The sequence below is a fragment of the Cydia splendana genome, chromosome 13 (assembly GCF_910591565.1).
Source record: "Cydia splendana chromosome 13, ilCydSple1.2, whole genome shotgun sequence".
Taxonomy (NCBI): Eukaryota; Metazoa; Arthropoda; class Insecta; order Lepidoptera; family Tortricidae; genus Cydia; species Cydia splendana.
The window spans coordinates 1,207,407-1,230,390 of record NC_085972.1 but is presented as its reverse complement, the minus strand read 5'-3'; the positions used below and the strand labels follow the sequence as shown (position 1 = coordinate 1,230,390).

General features: G+C 38.9%; 1 protein-coding gene and 1 long non-coding RNA gene across 2 annotated transcripts in view; one reads left to right on the top strand and one right to left on the bottom strand.

The window, feature by feature from the left end:
• Positions 1-10,882, top strand: part of LOC134796390 (UDP-xylose and UDP-N-acetylglucosamine transporter) — a 217,236-nt gene extending 206,354 nt beyond the window's left edge. The window contains exon 3 of the mRNA XM_063768583.1: positions 10,781-10,882. The gene's annotated coding sequence lies outside the window, so the exon portion shown is untranslated. The remainder of the gene's footprint in view (positions 1-10,780) is intronic.
• Positions 1-22,984, bottom strand: part of LOC134796430 (uncharacterized) — a 373,125-nt gene that overhangs the window by 167,128 nt on the left and 183,013 nt on the right. The window lies entirely within an intron of this gene.

Below are 22,984 nucleotides of genomic sequence, written 5' to 3'. Positions count from 1 at the left end.
GGCGGTAATTTTGGACACGGCGCGTATAGTACGTCGATTCCTCACTCTGCGGCCCTGACCACCGGCAGCTTGGACCCTGCCCCGCTGCCGGCGGCACCCTAGGTTAGGTTTTTTATAATGTGTTTATATATTTTTGTTATGTTTTGTAAGTGTTTTTATATTTTACTTTTATACTCACATTGTAAAACCCTAACCTAAGACCCTAATTGAATAAAGAGAATAATAATAATAAAAAACCGCTGACACTGACAGACGTCCTTTTACATTTCTTTTCATATAATATATTTTTACATGTGGTTTTTGCCCTAAAAGACTGATAATTTACTCATGTGTGAACCCAGTTAGTAGTGAACTAGTGAATCATGCGGACAATTGATATAATTGACTATAAATACCGCGACCATGGGTTGCAGTCGCATTAATACCATGTTGACATTTGTCATACACCACCGGCAAAACCACGAACGAAATTAGAAATGATTACAAGGAGTCGAGCTAAAGCGGTAACGACAAGCGCACGCCCACCACCCCCGCCCGCCTCGTCCACTTCCTCGTCCACATCGTCGTCAGGCGACGAGTTCGCAACGGCGCCTGACACAGACGGGTCCAGTGACGAGAGCGGGCCGCCGCCGCCGCCGCCACGACCACCTGCGCGACGAGGACGGCCACCGCTGCCGGCACGCTTGGGGCCTGCGGGACATCCTGCCCCGCCCACGGCTCCCGCTACCGGTGGTATAGTGCGACGCATGAGATGGACTCGAGACATGAACGAGAATGTCATGCGCGCCTATTATGGGGCTACAGAGGGGGGAACACAGCTGTCCGCCTACCGTTCGAGAATACTGCCTCTGTTTCAGACTCTTGAACCCACCATCACCGTGTCGGAGCAGCGATTATCGGATCAGGTGAGCGTTATTCAGCGGCTAAAGCGCTTGGATGACGCGACACTTGATCGGCTTCGCCAGGAGGCTCTCTCTGCTCGCGCGGACTCCATCTCGGTGCGGGATCTGCCCGTCACGTCGCCGGATCCGGTGCCCGCACCCAACCTGGCACCGGGGGCGCCACGGGTTGATTTCTGTACCGACGAGGGGGACTTCGTGAGTCAGAATGTGAGTACAACTGCTAATGAGCAACTGAGGAGGACTTTGGAAGAGGTGATTACGCAATATCGCGCCACAACTAACTCTAGGCCACGATTACCACGTCTGCCTATGAATAGACGCAATCTAGCGCTAATGGGAGCCCTAAACGCTTTACTAGAGCCACATTTACGGACTAGTAAAGATTTAGATGATACGCACTCGATCTTGTACTGCGGAGCCATCGCGGCGTGCCGTGTTGCTCGCGTCAAGTTCCCGGACGCTGAACGTGCACCTAGGACCGTCGGAGGTGTCCCTGCATGGCAAGCGCGGATCGAGCGACGTATCAGCTCGTTTAGGACTCTCATCGCAAAGCTAATCTGCTTCAGGGGGGGCAACAATCGCCCCCGAGTAATGCGCTTTGTGAATCAGGCGTTCGCGGGGACGGATATCAGGCCCCGCGACTACATGGCCAATGTCACAGAGCGCATCGACTTTCTAAAGCAGAAAGTCTATGCATGGGCAAACCGTATTCGCCGTTACAGAGAGCGTGTGGATCGATTCCAGCAGAATCGCCTTTTTCAAAGTAACCAAAGGAAGGTGTACCGAAAGTGGGAGTAAACCAACCTTCGTACGCCCGACACGCAGCCGCCGGATGCTACTGCCATGACTGACTTCTGGCGTAGCATCTGGTCGATGCCTGTTGGACATACCGAGGGGGGTTGGATGAGTGTTGTCGAGCGTGAGTGCGAGTTCATCGAACCTATGGGGGCAGTCACCATCAGCCCGGATGACGTCAGTTGTGCCATCCGCACGGCCCAGAATTGGAAAAGTCCTGGACCGGATGGATTGCACAACTTCTGGCTAAAGTGGTTCCGATGCTCGCACTCGCGCTTGGCAGCACAATTCCAACAAGCCCTCGAGCTTGGTTCTCTCCCACCTTCCTTAACAACTGGTGTCACCTACCTGCTCTATAAGTCCGGTAGTACCACGGAAGCGAAAAACTACAGACCCATCACATGCTTGCCTACACTCTACAAGCTCCTTACATCCATTTTGAGAGCAAAAATCAACGGGCACATTGTCGCAAACAATATTCTGGCTTCCGCTCAAAATGGATGTAGGGTTGGGTCCCGTGGTACTAAAGAGCTCCTCCTCATAGACATGACCATCTGCCAACAAATCCGGCGGAACAAGGGGGCCCTCTCAGCCGCTTGGATTGACTACAAGAAGGCCTATGATTCGGTGCCTCATTCATGGTTGGGGAGGATCTTAGAGTTGTATAAAGTTGATGCAGCTTTGAGAGCCTTCCTAAGCGCGTGTATGAGGCAGTGGACCACAGTCCTTCGTCAACCAGGAGGCGGGGATAACCCCCCTGACCCGCAGGATTTTATAAGGATTGAGCGAGGAATATTTCAGGGTGACAGTCTGAGTCCCCTATGGTTCTGCCTAGCTCTCAATCCCCTCAGTACCCTGCTGAAGGATTTGGGACTAGGTTGCCGGCTTCGGAGAGAGGGTGAAATCATTTCTCACCTTCTGTACATGGATGACCTCAAATTATTTGCACCAAATAGCCAAGACTTGTCGGAGCTACTGAAAACCACCGAAGGTTTCAGTAGTGCCATCAACATGGAGTTTGGTGTCGATAAATGTGCGGTTATGCATGTACAGCGGGGGAGGGTTGTAAATTCAACAAATTTACAACTCTCTGAGACAATGTCTTTCAGATCTATCTCTGAATCAGAAACCTATAAATACCTTGGCATGTCACAGTCGTTGGGTATTGAGGACGAGGGTATTAGACGGTCGGTGAAGGAGCGCTTTTTCAACCGGCTCACAAAAGTCCTTAACAGTCTTTTGTCAGGAGGCAACAAAGTGCGCGCCTTCAACGCCTGGGTAATGCCCCTACTCACATACTCCTTTGGCATACTAAGGTGGACTCAGACCGAGCTGGACGCCCTGGATCGGAGGGTCCGGTCACTGCTCACCACACATCGCATGCTACACCCACGCTCGTCAGTTATGAGATTGTACATCCCACGGAAGTGTGGAGGCCGAGGCTTCCTAAACGCCAAGGATCTCCACAACCGCGAGGTGTACAATCTCAGGAATTATTTCCTTAACAACGAGTGTGGGATGCATCGTGATGTGGTGGCAGTAGACAGGAACCTCACGCCGCTCTCCTTGGCAAACGAGAACTGGCGCAAACCTGTGGTACTAAGTACTGCGGATCGCAAGGCGGCATGGGAGAGTAAGGTGCTACACGGGCGGTTCTACAAGGCCCTCACGGGACCCGATGTGGACCTGCTCGCGTCGGTGAACTGGTTACGATTCGGGGACCTCTTCGGAGAAACCGAGGGTTTTGCCTGTGCAATTGCGGACGAAGTGATGATGACGAACAACTATCGGAAATATATCCTGAAGGACGGTACGGTCGACATTTGTCGGGCATGCCGCCGTCCCGGAGAGTCACTCAGGCATATCATTTCCGGTTGTTCTCATCTTGCTAACGGCGAGTACTTGCACAGACATAATCTCGTAGCCAGAATTATTCACCAGCAACTTGCTCTTCTATATGGCCTTGTGGACCGCGAAGTACCGTACTACAAGTACTTACCTGCGCCTGTTCTCGAGAATGGTCGTGCCACGCTCTATTGGGATCGATCTATCATCACTGACAGGACTATTGTAGCCAATAAGCCTGACATTGTGATAATAGATCGATCGCAACGTCGGGCCGTGCTCGTTGACATCACCATCCCCCATGATGAGAATCTCGTGAAGGCCGAGAAGGACAAGTCTAGTAAGTACCTAGACTTGGCTCACGAGATAACCGCCATGTGGGATGTTGATTCGACGATCATTGTCCCGATAGTCGTTTCAGTGAACGGTCTAATAGCGAAGAGTCTCGACCAACATCTTGAGAGACTCTCGCTAGGTGGTTGGATCAAGGGTCAGATGCAGAAAGCGGTGATCTTGGACACGGCGCGGATAGTCCGCCGGTTCCTCTCTCTGCAGCCCTGACCGCCGGTAGCTTGGGCCTTGCCCCGCTGCTGGCGGCACCCTAGGTTAGGTTTTTTATAATGTGTTTATATGTATTTTTTATCGTTTTGTAAGTGTTTTTATATTTTACTTTTATACTCACATTGTAAAACCCTAACCTAAGACCCTAATTGAATAAAGAGAATAATAATAATAATAACCCCGCGGGGGCAGCTTGTGGTGAGCTGACGGTGAGTGGCGAAACCGCGGACCCCTATTCCAGAGGACACTTTCATCCTGCCCTCGCCTCTGTGCTTGCCTTGATTGGCCGGCCAGAGTGGAGTCGCAAGAGCGGGACCTATGCTCCAGGTTGGAAGTGTAAAATGTCATAACGCCGGCGGCCCTTGAACGGATTACCGGGATCTGGCTACCGCAGACTCACCTCTCGACAACCTCACAGCCACTCCAAAGTGTTGCCCTGTTGTCGCACTGTGCGTGCGGCCATTGCGGGGCCCACTCAATGAGTTGGCGAGTCACCACCTGTCTTATACAATTTTGAGACTGATTGTCACGGCAGGTGTCCGCTAGTCTCCTCCCATAGCCCTATATCCAGTCCATCCAACATTCAAATCAAATAGCCTATGACCTTAGTTTCCATCGCAGCACAAAAGTGCTGCACTGCAATAGTCTTTGCACCTGGCGGGGACCATCTCCGGATGTATCACATTGTGCGTTCGGGGATGGTATCCGCCACGTGTATCCCTTGATTTTAGATTAAAGTGTCTTAAAGGGCATCTGCGCTGTTGGCTTCAGCCCCACGTACGCCTCCCAAAGGTCCGGGACCCCATGGTCCCGAGATATGGAACAGACATACAAATAATAATAATAATAAAAATGTTTATTTATCAGCTCACAAAGGATTTGTAACAATTTCACAGTATGATAACAAAATTTAAATTCGAGATGACGTTGTGATCCTTTGTGAGAGACTGGAGTCTGAACTAGGTATAAACCTGTATTACAGTTCACCAGGCTCTCATCCCGGAGAAAACATTAAGTATACCTATATTATTATATAGGTTTTGGTACTAAATCTACAAGTGTACAACATAACTGATAATAAAAATAAAACTAAAAATATCGGAAAAATACATAGTATGATAAACAAAGAGTTAACACTCACAATGTCTATTAGTGTTACACAGGAGTTGAAAGTGTGATTAATTTGTAAATGTGCTCGTGTGTGTGTGTGTGTGTGTGTGTGTGTGTTTGTGTGTGTGTGTGTAAGTTGCTCGAATGATATTTTAATAATGAGAGGCTAGGCAATCCTCAATCTCGTTATAAGTTAGCGTTTGTAGCCAATCAGTGACTTTCTGCTTACATTCTCTTAGTGTGAGAGCATATATATCGGTAAGGTCGTTAACCTTATTGTACAATTTAGAACTAAGGTAATCAACATGTCGTCCTGAAACTGCCAAGCGAAATTTCTGTATACCACAGACACGAACTCGACGTTTATTTTTCGTGAGATTTTTATCAAAGGTTATGGTCTTATGTTTTTTTAAAATGACTTGGCGGAAAAATAGACTTCGTACCGACAGCACTTTACTCTCCCTATAAAGATCAATGGTGGGATACCTGAAGGGTTTCTTGAAAATTACCTTTAAGACTGCACGTTGCGCTCTTTCTAAGCGCAAGAGTAAGGTTTTCGCAGCACCACCCCATACACTAATGCAATAGGTTAGCAGTGATTGTGCCAAGGCAAAGTACACCATTTTTAATGTCATTTGGTCGACTACTGAGCGAAGGTTTTTAAAAATATAGATTAATTTCCTAATTTTCTTACTTAGTGTATCAATATGTAATTCCCACCGGAGGTTGCTATCAACTATTACACCCAGGTATTTAATGCTGTAAGTACGCGATAGTGAGGAACAAGTACACTCAGCTAATTGCCTTGGACATCTTTATCTGTGAGCAATAATTTCCGAGAACTCCGCACTCGGTTGCGAAACAGATGTTGGCGAAAAGGTTATAAACTTAGATTTATCTACATTTAGTGTAAGAAGATTAGATGACAGCCACTGCGACACATGATATAGTGCATTCTCCAATGCCTCTTTAGCGCTAGACCAATCCTCCCCATGCACAATCAGAGCCGTGTCGTCGGCATACGTAATAATCTCGCAATTTTTTAGTTGGAGAGAGCACAGGTCGTTAATATATATCAGAAAAAGTGTTGGCCCCAAAACACTGCCCTGGGGTACCCCATAGTTTAGTTGAACTTCGTTACTTGTTGTTCTATTAATTATTACACTCTGAGATCGGTCAGTCAAATAACTTTTAAAGATATCTAAAGAGATTCCTCTAATACCAATGGTTTCCATTTTGCTTAGGAGAGTCGGTATAGACACTGTCAAACGCCTTAGAGAGGTCTAAAAATATACCAATCGTTTTATGTTTATCTTCCAGGTTCTTAATAATTAGAGACGTAAGTTTGACAACAGCATCTTCTGTAGATCGCTCCCTTCGAAACCCGTATTGATTGTCTGCCAAAATATTATGTTTATTAAGATAGTCAACAAGGCGTTTGTTGAGAATCTTTTCAAAAACCTTTGAGATACAGGTGAGGACTGAGATGGGACGATAGTTACTAACATTATTTTTGCTGCCGTTTTTATGTATTGGGTGTATAAGAGCCTTTTTAAAAACTTTCGGAAAGTTACCCGTTGAAATGCTCAAGTTGAATATAAAGGTAAGAATTGGTATAAGTTTCGTGCGATTAGACTTTAGAATACTTGTAGAGATGCCATCATAGCCAACTGAACAATCATTTTTTAAACAGAGAATAGTTTCCTCGACTTCTGAATCATGGACATATAGAATCACCATGGAGTTCGGGTCAGGGGGACGAGTCAATGTAGGGATATAACTTGCAGGCTGCTGATTATATGTATCACGAATTATATTTTGTGCTAGAACACTGCCGACACTCGCAAAATAATTATTTACAGAATCAACAGATGATGTAGGATCTGAGGACAAGGTCAATAGCTCATTTGGTGTAGCTGTAGCTTGTTGAATGTTAGCTATTTGCTTAATTACTTTCCAAGTTTCCTTAGGCCTACCCTTGGCCTTCTCCATTTGTTGCTTATCGTAAGTGGTTTTGACATTTTTTAGGAGGTTGTTACAAAAGTTTCTATACCTAGTGTAGGTCGTTTTTAAGATAGCATTATCCGGATATTTTTTGGCCTTTAAATGAAGTCTGTCACGTTGTTTGATGCAGCGGAGAAGACCAGGGGTAATCCAAGGTTTAAATATACGACTTCTTCTTGGTTTGAGTACATTAATTGAATTTGATGTTATAATTGAAGAAAGTATGTTAATTAAAGTTTCAGCGGCTGCATCCGAATCTTTAAGTGATAGTATATTTGAAAAATCCGTTTTTAATATATCCTTAGATATTGCGCATTTGTCTACCCTAACTGATGAGTGATAGGTGCAAGGTTTAGATTTGTATTCCAGACAGAAGACCACCGGGGCGTGGTCAGTAATAAAAGATTTTAAGATAAAAACCGTGGCCTTATTATTAGTCTTTAACATTACGTGGTCCAAACAGTTTTCATTTCGAGTGGGATATGTGTGCGCCGGAAGTAAAGCATGTGATGCTGTCAGGAGAAGATAGTCATCTGAACGAGGATCAACAGAGTTTGGAGATATATTGATATTTATGTCACCAATGACAGCGAGAGACCGAAAAGATGATAATGCAGATAAAATTGTATCTAAGCTTTCTACAAAAGGATTAGTACAGTATGTCGATGGGGATCGATAGATTGCAACAATGGCCATATCATTTCTAATTTTTAAAATAAGACAGTTTGCGTCTTGTAAGGCGGGCTCTTCGACCGATACACTATATATGTTTCTGACATATATTACAACATTACTTTATTACATTAATTCATTTTAATTTAATTCACCAGAACTGGCCACTTTTAGTAACTGGCCGCCCTAAACTAAAAATTAAAACTATTCACCTAATATAAACAGAATTCATTTTAGTAAAAGGTATCAATAACTTATACTAAAATGAATTATATTTATAGGTGAATAGAATTCATTTTTGGTTTGGGGTGGCTAGGTACTAAAAGTGACCAGTTACTGGCGACTTACCCTACGTTTTTTCTTGAAGGTTTGAAGGTCATAACTGCCCGGAAATACTTCTTAGCACTAAACTAGGTCAATATATCCGCCGGTATGTCTGACGCCCCAACTGGTACATTTCTCATACCTATTATAACGTCGAGCTACTGATTTTCCTACTTATATGGTAATTCTTTGAAAGTTCCATACAATAGCTGTATTTTGGTTCTGTGCTCAGTGGCAAGGAAAATACAAAGAAATTTCACGCTGTTTCACAATTTGCTAGCTTTGAAGTTTTTATTTTCAAAGTAAATTAACTAATTCTAATTTGCTCCTGCGATATTCTTTATGAATATTATATTGTTTTATCACATAATAATTATTTGAAGAAGTTTTAATGGTGTTTAATAATAAAATAGATGCCGGTGAATGGAACAGAATTTGAGACTAGTGGTTGTTTGTAATACCAACTGGTTGAAAAATTAAACTGGTAGAAAGGGTCAATATTTTAGGTATACTAACACAAATCTACAATGTACAAGATTGCCTTTCAAATATTAAAACTACATAGGGTACCGTCTAACGGGGTTAGTAGGTTTCGCGGGAGCTATGGGTTATGAATGGGGAGAGAAGGATTGAGAGGGGGGTGAGGTGGGTTTTTAAGGCTACTGCTTCAAAAATAATGTATTCCAATTTAAAATGGAGCTATAGTAATATTCATAATAAAAAAAAATCGATCCAACAATCTTCCAAAATCACCTTTGTATGAAAAACCCTCTCACCCCAAATACGAGGCACTACGGGATGAGGTGGGTTTTCCTCTTTATAGTCAAAGTTATGAAATGGAACTACCCAAAATAAAATACAAACTAAAATACAAACGTCCGAACCACTTATTATATAGGTACACCATTCAGATTTCACATGTAAAAATAAAATTTTATCGAGGTTTGAAAGTCAAATTTCACCCAACTCACCTCATTTTACGGTACATCGTCAATAACTGGTCACCGGTTAATAACTGGCCACCTTTTACTAAAAAGAAAATTATTTGCATTTGTAACAGTATATTCCAAGATAATCAGTGATTATTAATCACCTACCGTATCTCCTCAATACAGCTTTTCGTATTTTCCAGTCCGCTTACTTTACGTTTTGGTACATTCATGCGACCGCTGGACCGCTGAGATGATTTTTTTGGCACTTTCTAATTTAGTTTTTTGCTCATTCTGTATGTCTCTATCATAGTTGGAGGTAGGCACGAGTTTATCCTTACTACTATGAAATTTATACAGCTCCGTTCCACAAAAATAAAATAATATCCAAATATTTTTGTTTTCCTTACGTTAACTCCAGAAAACGTGCTTAATTATGATAATTCCCCATCCCCAAGTGTGTCCCCTAAGCTTTCCATCTTAAACGTGTCACGTTCTTAATCTACTAATCCAGGACATAACAATTTACATGCAAAACAGCATATAAAATACCTCGCATTAAGTTAAAACTGCGCGCGTATCAATTTAACCAACATTACGAAGCAAACTGTGTCGCGCTGTTTAATCTATGGTAAATACGTAAATAGTAATAAGTGAAATGACGTTTGATGGGGAATATACCGTTTTAGAATAAGGCGTCGGTGAGAAGTATATTGAAACACAGAACGTTGTAAGTGTAGTGACGTTTGTTGGGGAATATGGCGCTATAGTATGGGGTGTCAGTGAGAAGCAATCGTGCTAAAAGCCGCGGAGAGTGGGATGATCTGCGCTGTGTCTTGAAGACGTAGGGGTAGCAGAAAATGAGAAAAGAAACGAAGAAATAAGAACTTGAACCGGATACATCGAAAGCTTATGCGAGCAATTTGACGGCTTAGTAAAAATCAAGGTGGAAATCAAGGGGAGAGGCCTTTGCCCAGCAGTGGGATACTATAACGGGCTAAGAATGATAGTAAAAATGTTTTCTTATCTCCGATGGGTTCGATGATTTAGCAACATAAATCCAACCACGAAAGCAAGCAAATATTTGGTATATTTGCATGATTTTGATTTGATGTGACTGACGTGGGTCTGACTTTGCATTGCTAATTTGGCAAAGTATTTTAATTACATCATCAGCTACTTATTTGGAAAATTCCAGGAAATAAATAAAGAGGTAATTATATAATACATATAAATGTACCTAAGATGTACGTGTCTGTTCAAAGCCGATCACAATATCTACGTACTGCTAAATGTAGGTTTCCTGGTAAAAATTTACAAGTTACGGATAATTTTATTCTTCCAAGATTTTGGAAAAGTTCTATAATTCATATTTAATTTATTTTAGCCTAAGCCCTCTCGCGCATGAGAGGAGTCCTGTGCCCAGCAATGGGGCGTATATAAGCTGAATTTATTTTTTTATTATATTTATTTTTATTTTACAAAAATATAACGAACCACGTGGAAATTTTCGTAATTTTAGAAACTTTTCGTCGGCAGATCAGTATGTCTTAGTAAAGTGAATGTTTTTTATTGTAGGTAATGTCAAAATGCTACAACCGCAAAGAAAACCCAAAAGAACCGCCACTAAACCTGTAGGGCTAAGATGGTCTGCTCTTTATCATTTGTCACCGGGCCTATCACGTTCTAACAAGTATGTAAGTGCGAAAGTGACGGACATAGTGACATGTGATAAAAATGCTGCCACCGCTGGTATCAGTTTTGCTATCGCTCCGTGAAGCTCATCGTTAGCCGCATTGTGAGCAGCTCGATCTATCGCGCGTTTTAATGATCCACTACACACTACACACGTCTGTTACACGGTACTGGGACTGTGTTTGCCACTTTGTGACGGTGAAATTACTCACGTGACTTCTCTTCATTTCTCTTCTTCGCCTGTAAAGTTATAATACAAATAAGAATAAATAATTGATAAATATTATGGGACATTCTTACATAAATTGTAAATTTATTACTGATTCGGCAGCCAGAGATAAACAAAAAATATACTTAAGAGTTTTTTTACTACCTTATTCGATATAACTTTTTTTTTAATTCTACGGCTCTTTTAGAGTTCAGAGAATCATGTGTAGATCGAAAACTTTTTAACGAAATTAGCTGACTAGTTATCATGGCGCAAAGCAGTTTTTACTTCTTTTGTTTTAACGAGCTAAATATTCATCAAGTACAATAATCAGACAGAAAAAGGAAACGATAACCACATTTGCTAAGAGTCTTCTAATGAAGATATGTAAGAATAATACAGACGCCATTTTGATTATAATCGGTATCGAGAAAGTCAATCATGTTCTGGCATGTTTCCAAGTAACATATGAAGTTGCCAATTAATTAAGCAAACAATACGAGTAAACAAAGGATAGGGGTGCGAAAGGAAAAACAAAGGAGCTCTTTAGTTAAATAATATATGAGGATAATTTGGTCCAGCTTCGCACCGTTTGACATTTATAAGTACCACTCCATAGCCTAGCATAGTCTACCGACTAACTAAGGCTACTAAGGCTACAGTACGGTTACCATCAGTTTGTCACTGACGTAAACGCCGTCGAGAACGTAATTTACTTTCTATACATCTCGCTCGCACTCGCATATTAGTGCAAACGGGATGTATAGAAAGTAAATTACGTTCTCGACGGCGTTTATGTCAGTGAGAAACTGATGGTAACCGTACAGGAGTGTTGCCGTTTTTACCTACATATTACTCGTTCTGATATTCAGAATTAGATTTAAAAGTTCTACTAACATTCATGTAAGTAGCACATTATATTTAATGAATTGTTATGTGTATCAACGCTATAACATAAAAATCATTTTTATACTGGTTCTACTCTTTTTTATAAATAGGTATTTTCACGAACAATAACTAAATACATAAGCTGTGTAGAAATTGCCGACCAGAAACACACTGAGCGAGAATAGGTAAATGAAGTTAATTTATTGGTCTAACAAACACATCCATCGCTACGCATCCACGTCTCTGGTGGAATCGCAGGGATATCTGTCTCTATTGTTTCTCATAAAGTTTTAAGTCATAATGTATTGTTTGTCCGCATTTTCGTTAGTCATAATTTGGTTTTTCTCTGAAACGCGTAACTTTTCAGGATTGCCAAAAAACAAATCTAACCTAACCTATCTATAGGATAACCTAACGAAAATCCTGAAAAGTTATCGGTTTCAGAATTATGACTAATGATAATCTGACAATAATTACATTATGACTTTCAATAATTATGTCCAACAAAGGTATCCGGGTATTCGCAGCCTAAAAGTACGGTTGGGATTTAAATTAGACTGCACCAGCGTGATATTGCTGCCGACTGAATTGCTGCCCAACTGTCAAAAATTCGAGCATATTCGAATTTAAACTGTTGTGAGACATACTAACATTGAATAACTTTACGGTTTAGACTCACTCAGATTCCGTTTAGATTCGAGCAGATTCATCGAAATGTTCTCAGCCAGCTATCAAACTGATACTCATTCGGCGTCAGTTACAGCAATGGTACATTCATTGTATAATAATATACTCCGCCTGGTACTCTCTTCCCGTCTTTTCGTGGTCACGTGACTGACACAAGCCTACGTCATCATGTGACAACGCTATATGATAATATGCGATAGCGCTATATAAAGCGGCAATGTTATTGTGACGTAGGCTTGTATCACTCTGGGAAGAGAAGACCATGTTTTATTAGACTATGGGTACATTGTTACAATATCTATAATGTGTAATTAGTTTGTATCATGGAGGGTAGAGGTAAGGAGAAAAATATCTGTGTATAAAAAAGTGTCCGTCGAAATACCTTAAATAGGTGGTGCCCCAATTTCTAGAATCATAAAAAATTTAAATCAATGCGCACTTCACTCCGTCAATAACGTCTAAGGTTCAAGCTACTTTACCTTTTAAGTGGCTAGTTATTGAACCTTCAACCGGTATCAACTTTATACTAAAATTAAAATTAATAATGTTTATAGGTGAATAAAATTATTTTCAAAGTCAAAGTCAAAATATACTTTATTCATGTAGGCCTAGGAACAAGCACTTACGATAAGTTATTAGGTACATATTATCTTAATCTAATTATCAGAGCAATTTATTGATGTTAATATTATTCCATAATAACATTGGATTATTATTTAGTATAAGGTAGCCAGTTATTAAAAAGTGGCCAGTAATTGATGGTTTACCCTACCTAATACCTACAACATATCTTAGTACATATTCGTGGGTCCCTACGTGAGTAAATTGGTGTTCTCAGCTTAAACATATTATCTTACACCCTCCGTTATCGTATAACATAAGACTCACATGACATTGCGGCAGTTATCGTTTAATTGTTCTAGTGAAGGGGCGAGCAGGAATGTTCGATAATGTTTATGTAATGCGCTGCAATCAAGGGAATATTGGGTTAATTTGTTTTGTACATGAAGGAGAAATAGGTTCGCAAGAAGAAGAAGAATAATGGAAAAAGCCTCGAGGGAACTTTAACTAGTTTCAGGTAAAGAGATTTACGTTCTAAGTTGCCTGTTGTATTCGCAAAAGTTAAGATTATTGGCGAAAAAAATCTTCAAAGTTCAGATACTGAGCTACTACTACTTAGTTACTACCGTTATTACTAACTGGTACTATTATTCTTTTTCTGACTATTTTTACTTAATTTTCAAGAAAGGAAACTCAGTTAACCTTAATTGCAGCAGCTGAGAGAGATAACTGAGACAAGGTAAATATTCTTTGCACATGCCATTACCTTGGCACTTACGACATTTTCTTCCAATAACTCACCGCTAAATCGATAACAAAAACAAGAAGAGATTATTTTTTTGAGGACAGTAAAAATAAGGTAAACGTACTGGTGCTCGACGCGGTCCCAGTACATGTCATCTTGAAACTTAAGTCATTGTCAATGGAGGTGACAGCAAGGTGTCATCTATTGGTCATTAGCATGTCGAGCACTAGTACGTTTACCATATCACATTAAACAATTACGCACATCAACCACTACAGATTTTTTTTTCACTCAAGAGTGTTTTGAATACGAACCTTAAAGTAGAGTTTAAATTCAATATTCCTTTGTTCCGGGAAGATAACAAAAACAGGAATATTCACGGTACATGACTATTCTCAGAATCCACGTAATCCATAAACGCACCTTAATCACCCGAGCGTCGTAACTGACACCCTTTTTAACTTGAAATACGCCGGTTTGAGTGACACCCGTTTATATGAACGACGTCACACAGATGGCGTCAAGTGCGTGCTTAATTACATGGGAGTACCTCTTTAGGTAACAGGGATGTTGGAATTAGATACTTGACATGCGATAGGCATGTATTTAGTTTCAAATGCCTTTATAATCTAAAAAAAATTCTTACATAATTTCTGTTCTGTGGTAAGGTCTGTTTTGTCTGTTATGTCGTAAAAAAAGTTTTATAAGTATAGTTTGTTCATCTGGTTGGTAAGCCATGGTTTTTCTGTATCTGCACTATAGGGGCCTAGAATCACTTGTTCCATACAATACTGAAAGTAACTAATGTCGCCATTAGTCAGGACAGTAAAACTCCGTCACTAACACCCGCAGTTCTTTAAAAATCGCTAGATAAATGCCCTCAATGAAGAAGATAAAGTTAGTACGGGTAAGTATGACCTTCACATTCAAGTCTGTTTACACATTGATTAGTGTGTATTGCGAGTTCATACATTTTCCTTTAAAAATAAGTAGCAAATGTATGAACTCGCTATAAATACTAATCAATGCGTGAATAGGCACTAATGTGAAAGTCAATCACACCCCGCAGCCACACTTATCCATATGTAATAGATAGATACTCATACATATATAGGTATAGATAGGATATCCATCATACCAATACGTCGGAAAGGGACAAACGATTATTATCGGCTTGTCAAATTTAGTAAACGTTTATGAATAAGGGGGTGAGTATATAAATGTGGCAATCGGCATCCATACGTCATACAAATAACCATTACCGCCTGGTAATCGACGATTGTTCCCGTTGGGAGGCGTGAACAGAAGGCCTTGTTAGAGAAATCGCTTGTCTTGTGGTGTTGGTTATGAGATTACAGCGGGTTTCTGAAGGTCAAGGTCAAACATAATTCCAACATTACTATTATAAATGTGTTAATAAGTCATACAAATAACCATTACTGGCTGGTAATTCCCGTCGGGAGGCGCGAATAGAAGGCCTTATAAATCGCTTGTCTTGTGGTGTTGGTTATGAGATTACTGCAGGTTTATAAAGGTCAAGGTCATGAGTAATATTTTTTTTTTGCAATTATTTTCTTTTTCACGAGTAATGCCCGAGGAAGGCAGCTTTATCGAGCACATCTTAATTTATGATTTATGGTGGAACTATTTATGAAGCTAGACTTGCAGTCAAGTTCTAAAATATCTACACGGACAAACGCTATAAATATGTGTACACAACTTTATTATCTACACCATCAAGGTATTGTTCAATTTATATTTTCTTTATCCGTATCAATAATTATTCTCCTACATAATTAAAATTTGTAGCAACAAACATCAATCTGTTGGTAAGTCATTAAAGTAAAGAAATAATATTTTTATTATGTCAAAATTACAATAATTCAAATTACATTAGAAAGTCATTTGTACATTTTGAACACATATTTTAAAGATAACAAATAAGATTAAAGTTCTTTTGTAAAATTAAAATTTTATTTGTAAAGTATTATTTTAAAATAAATATTCCTAATTTTATGATTTGCTTAGACAAATATCTGAACAAACGCTTCAACCCACTCTTACGAAAACAAAGTGCCTGGGTATATCAAATTGAAATCATATGCAAAGTTCCATTTTAATGATTCCTTTTCCATTATTCATTCTTTGATGTTTATACGGAAGGAAATAACCGCTTCCGCTCTATATCTCCTGGCATCGTTAGTTAAATTGATCGCACTTCCATTATACATTTGTTATGGATATAATATATACGCACAGAAAAATGCTTTTGTATCTCCGGCTCTTCTCCTCCACACCTCACATTTATCAACCGATTCTGGTTAGTTTTTGTGAACAGATTCGAAATTTTATGGGTTTGCATTTTTTATAATTTCTCTTCTTCTTCCTCGCGCTATCCCGGAATTTTGCCACGGCTCAAGGGAGCCTGGGGTCCGCTTAACAACTAATCCCAGTTTTTACGAAAGCGAGTGTCAACTGACCTTCCAACCCAGAGGGGAAACTAGGTCTTTTATATTGGGATTAGTCCGGTTTCCTCACGATGTTTTCCTTCACCGAAAAGTAACTAGTAAATAACACATGATATTTCGTACATAAGTTCCGAAAAAATCATTGGTACGAGTCGGGGTTTGAACCCGCGACCTCTGGATTGAAAGTCGCACGCTCTTACCGCTAGGCCACTAGCGCTTACTAATTAATAAAGCTATTTTTTATCATTTCTATAGTTTATATTTACTCGTAAAAGTTAGAATCGCTTCCGCCTCTCTTTTCGCAGCGTTAGAGAAATCGCTCGCACTTACAGGCCCCGTTAGCGATAAGAGAAATAAAACGAAACGCCCGCCCCATCAACGCTATAGGCGATAGTTTCAGTAAACTGTGGCGGCTAAGTTTAGGGACTGTTTGTTTGTGGAAAGGCCTTTCTGTAATAGCTGTGTTTTGTTTTAGTGGAAGAAAAAACTCGACAGAATTATTATGTGTGGGGTTTTTTGATATTTCTGTGGTTATTATGATACGTACTGTACTGACACCGAAGACAATATTCAGTAGAACCGGAAAACTCTATATATAATATTAAGAACACACACACACACACACACACACACACACACACACACACACACACACACACACACACACACACACACACACACACACACACACACACACACACACACACACACACACACACACACACACACGCGCGCACCCACATAAACGTGCGCGCGCGTAGACTCGATAGGTTCGAATTTTATTTACTTATAATATAATACATTTATATCTAGACTAATTTCCTTTACAAAAACACAAAAGAAAAAAGTTTCTGAGTACAATCCGAAGCCTGAACTTCACGACTGAAAATAAAACCGCGGTCCAATAGTTTCGGTTAATGGAAAAACTGTGAGATCCGTTCACGCATCTAAATTTAAGAAGAAATCTCCAATTTCAACCTAAAACTGGTAATACTTTAAGTCGAAATTCCAATGGATAGGTATTTACGAAATAAGCCACCATTTCTTGGAAATCTTTAAATTCTCTCTACCGTTAGAATTTGAAACTTACCACCTTGAAATTGGAAATGAATTTCCTTTGTCAGTGCTTGAAGGGTCGGTAATTGTGAGGTTCGGAAACCGTCAACTTTGCCCGCTTTTTTTGAAAAAACACGAATTTCTCAAAAAAATTATATCACACCATAGGACTTTTTTTTGCTCAGCACGTCCATAGTGATCAAACGCATCAGTCTAATTGAAAAAAAAAAATCATGTTTTTACCCAGTTTTTTGGCGTTTTAGAGGGCGGGCAAAGATATCCGGGGTTTAAGCCAACATTGCCCACGTCCATTTGGTGTTCAAATACAGCTCGTATGATGTGTGATGTCTAAGGATCATTTGAAGGTTTTGGGCAATCCTACCGTTCCCTGTTAATAACTTGGCGATAAGTGTAAAAACTTTTGAATAAATTTGGTGGGCAATGTTACCTACCCGTTTTTGGCCATTTCCATACAAGACTCACCTAAGCATTTTACAAAGGCTAGAGTTGTCACTTTAGAGAAAACCTGTTACAATAGTTTAATGGCCTAAATTATGAGTTTTGCTGTATTTTTCATGCGTCAAAGGGATAAAACATCTAAATAAAGGATAATAACTATAAGACCAATCAAATACAGTATATATTTATAAACTTACTTGTACAAACATAATCTTCTTTTACTTGCGAAGTCGGGTAAATTTGTCAAAAGTGTCAACCCTAAGCCGTTTTTGGTGGTGGGCAATGTTGGCATCCATAGGTCTGTAAATTACCGGATTACATTGCCCACCGCCAAAACTTTTGAGTCTTTAGGCCTTTTTAGATTAAACCTCAATGGGCATAATTTATGCTGCATGTTTTATAACTGAAACCCGGAAATGTTTGTCAAAGGGTTCTCAATTTTTTTCTACATGCATTCATTTTTTTGCTCAACAGTTTTTTGCCCGCCGAAATATACCCTATATTTGACAACTCGCTGAAAATTCCCTAGTCAAGTTGTGCACATGTTTGGTATATAGTTTTGTCACAAATTTAACCTATTTTCTGCTAAAAATACCAGGGTGGCCATAAGTATTTTAAAATTTTCTACATTAACGAATTTGTTTAAAATTGTCGTTTTGGGCAAAGTTTCCCCTGGTGGCAAAGTTGGCTATATTGACGGAACACTAATCGATGTTTATTTAATATTCATCAATCTTTTTGATCACCTGTTCGCGCGGGTGTATAAATAGCTTTGTGGTATTAAGATTGACCTTACGAGTATACAAAGTGTAATAAGACAAAGAGTTTTCTCGCAAATTCAGAATTATGTAGGACGTAGTGTATTTTTTCTGAAATAGCTTTGTTAACATCAAGGCCTAGTAGGTAAGTATGAATAACAAATAACAACATTAACAACCCGCCATATAACACTATTATTACATACATATAAAGGAAAGTAGATAATTATGATAATATTTACTTGATTATATTTTCATTTTATATGTGTAATAGTTTTGACGACGCGTCTTTGTTGTAGGTAAGTAGCTGTATTCGGTGTAATGACCGAGTGTAGTCTGCACTCGGTCATTCAACATGTCAGTCCACTTATAAGCCACTTAAGTTTATAGTTGGAGGCCTTTGATATTCATATTTATGTGTTGCGGGTCATTCCAAACAAAGCAAACATACTAATTCATCATATTACGTGCAGTCAGTATCGTCATTCATTTTAGTATGGATGGCGTTGAGGCCGCTGCAGCAGTGTCGGAGCAGTAGTGCAGCTGCGGTTGGAAATGTAATTTTACCTTTCGGTAAAGGTTTGCTGTTGCCGAGTATCTACAAAAATAGTTAATTGGGGTAGGGCATAGTTACAAGATTAAATAGGTACAAAAATTGCGTAAGTACCTAAAAAATACCGTTAAGCGTTTTTTTGCTATAATATTAAGTTTGAAAATATTTACAATCTGAAAGGTCTTTGATTCTATTTTATCCGTTAAATTTACCTCAATTAGGGGAGAAAATTGTAAGAAAACGATCTGAATAAATAAGTAGGTGGTATGTTTTCTGACAGCCTTCAAAAATGTAGGTACACAACAGAATACGAAATAAACCTAACTGGTCAAAACACGTTTATTTTCAACTTTTGTCGGCGGGCAAGACTAAATTAATAACAAAATGAAACAACATTTCAGTAACAAATCTTTTTATTTAAACTTGAAAAACTTTACAAAATGTATTCCAACATACGTATAGATATTTACTTATATTATGTAAACACTAATCTAAGGTGAGTAGGTAAGTGTATTGTTGTAATTAAATCCGCAGTATTATTATATATATATTATTATATGTATTTTCATAAGTCTTTATCTACACACGTAACGTACATGTAGATAAAGCAGTGAATGTAGGTAACTGTACATAATGCCTAAGCATTAAAACACTAGTGTGATGTTTTTATAAAACTCACTTTCAGCTCGTTTGTAAACCCACACTCGTATTTTAATGCCTTTCATTATGTAACAGTCACAAAAACTAATTTTACGTTGAAGCAAAGGATGCAGCATGACAGTATTAAATAAGAAAATAAATACAAAGCTAAAACTCCCACTCGGGTTACCCATTAATTCAAATTATTTGATTATTATTTGGCATATTTGACTAGATAGGTATTTTAGATGAATCGTATTTTTAAATAAATAAGTAGGTACTTGAGTGCAACACTGAATTGATCCTAGGACTAATTACTCATTGACTTTGACCTAAAAACTCATACGTATGTAACACAAAAAATGAGTCTTAAATAAATTAAATATTTTACACAAATTCATTCTAAAGGCAATTCGCTTCCCATGGAAAATACCATAAATTTACCCTTTGGTCTATCAATACAGAAAAAGTAAAAATCCTTGCTGCCCCAAAATATTTCCACGGAAAAAATGGTACCAACGTCGTCGCTTGATTATATAATTCATATTTCCAGATATAGCAGTCCCTAAACACGAATATGCTCTTAGAGTTAGACCAAGAAAAGTCTGCAACGATTTTTATAGCTTTCGCAGTGCAAGTGTTATTTATACGTCATAATTTCATTTAAAATAACACTTGCACTACGTGAGCTATCAAAATCGTTGCAGACTCATCTTGGTCTAACATATAGTAATCGGAAGGTCTACAACAACCCAATCATGATCGCGCACAATCATCGCAGGTTACGCTTGACATATTTATTTAATTAATGTAATTTTTTTATAATATCTAGGAGGCAAAAGAGCAGAAGAAACACCTGATGGTATGCAATTACCGTCGCACATGGACACCTGCAACCCCAGAGGGGTTTCAAGTGCCAACGCACTTTAAGATGGGAGTACGCTCTTTTCTTGAAGGTCGTCATTTCCGCTCTGGCCACGTGGTTCTACTGCCTTTGTCCTACCAATCGGTCAAAAAAAAGTTCATGTGGTCCGATTGGTAGAACAAAGGCAGTAAGACCACGTGGCCAAGGGGTTAATTTCTGCTTGCAAGTGTCGATTACGAATTTACAATTGTTGATGTCATGATTATTGATCTCAGAGAATTTCTTTATACGAGGACTTCGTCAGTGGATGAATAAACAAATGATTTAGACATGAAACTGCAATGACAAGATTTAAAAGGAAATTTGCATGAGAGTGGTATACCTGCTCGAATCTTATATAATCTGCGGTAAAGGTAACACAGGGCCTTTCGCACACGACACACGTACATCGTAATCTTGTGTTTGGAAGGCTGACTTCAAAAAAAATGAGGTCCAAAATACTTTTATAGGACAGACATATTGTGTTTTACGTTACTGGAGCACTCAAAGCACCCAGAGAATGCCATTAAATAGTGTTGATTTTTGATAAAACGGGTTTTAAATTTGGAGGTTTTTAACTAGAAAGGATTTTTTTATACCTTTGGAAACTGCTTTAAATTCAAATATCCTTTGGACCGTCTTTAAAGTATAATATAATAGTCAGTGGGTGTTATGCCTGGGGACCGAATGTCAATGAGAGCTGGTTAGGAGTTGTATTTATAGCAACTGACATTTGGAACTCCGTAAGCGCGATGTAGGAAATGTATGGGCATTTTATAGAAGCAAAGAGAATTTGAAATAGAGGCGGATTGTCAAAGTAAAATTATGTAGCCACAGTAAATTTACTGCCATCTTTCGACAGAAGATTAAAACTGTTAGAACGCCATTTGACATTATTCTTTCACTGATATGTGTTAATTTGTTAAATATTGAAATTAACGCCATCTACTCGACAGTAGGCCAAAGGTATGGTACAATCTTTTGCACCGATCTTTTTTTTTTGTGGCTTGATGTTAGCCACAATATTTTAACAGATGGCGTCGGATGGCGTCAGATGGCGTCTGGCCAACGGGCAGACACAGAGGGAACGCCATAAATAGATATGAATAAACATGAATAGAATTTAACGACCACATAAATTTACGCTTGATGACCGTGACGAACACAGTCGTCAATTGTAAATAAATCAGTATTTTTCCCCTGTATTTACCTATAAAATTTACAGTAAGCTCTCACGTATGAAAAAACTTTTCCGCGCGAGTGAGTATAAGTAAGTTTTCAATAAATATTTATGAACTCGGTACCTACACTATTAGGTAGGCATGAAGGTCCCTTGTGTAGTTTATTTATTCACATTATGTTCGCTTTTTATGTCAGAATGATTATACTTTGTGAGTGATTTAAAACGTATCAAAATTGATACATACGTACAAGTACTAATGTTTAAATTATTTACTTATAAAAAATATGGCTTCAGATCTGAGCAGTTTTATTTATGCCTTTAGGTGTGCAAAACGTATATAAAAGTAACTTATGCCACTTACTTTGTACTTATGCCAGTTATAAGTAATTAAAAAATAAATAACATCATTAAATGTTACAGAATGATTGGTATAGTTTCCATAGCTAGCCAAAAATATAGCCAAGAGACACTTTGAATTGAACATGATTTTGGCACCTGAAAACAAACTAAAAAAAAATGCTAATGTAATTTAAAAAAATATATAATAAATTAATCAACTATTACGGCACTGATAGAAAATTGTAAATTTTTAATGCTGCTTCAGTATTATTTAATTTAAAATGATTCATTTATTTTGAAATGGTAATGTTATGTGTACATTACGTTGGGTTTTCTGTGAAATGCTCATGCAACTAAAGCGAGAATTCTATTATATATACCCAAGTGTAACAGTCATTGCGTTTTTTCAGCGAAATACGAAGCGACATTTGAACTTTAAACGTTTGTCTTTGATTTCTTTATAGCTCACATCTCATCTCACTTACACAAGTACAAACAAACGACAAGCACGGAACGATGCCAAAATGAGATGAAATTGACTTCAATAATTCAATATATAAGTTCGAACCAGCTCCCTGTTGGCGTCGAGCAAACCAATTGGCGAGACCGTCGGAATTTATTACAATTTTCTGTTTATTTGTGCAAGCGTGCGGAATTTCCCCGGAAAATGTATTGGATAAATACGTGTTTATGTGTAAA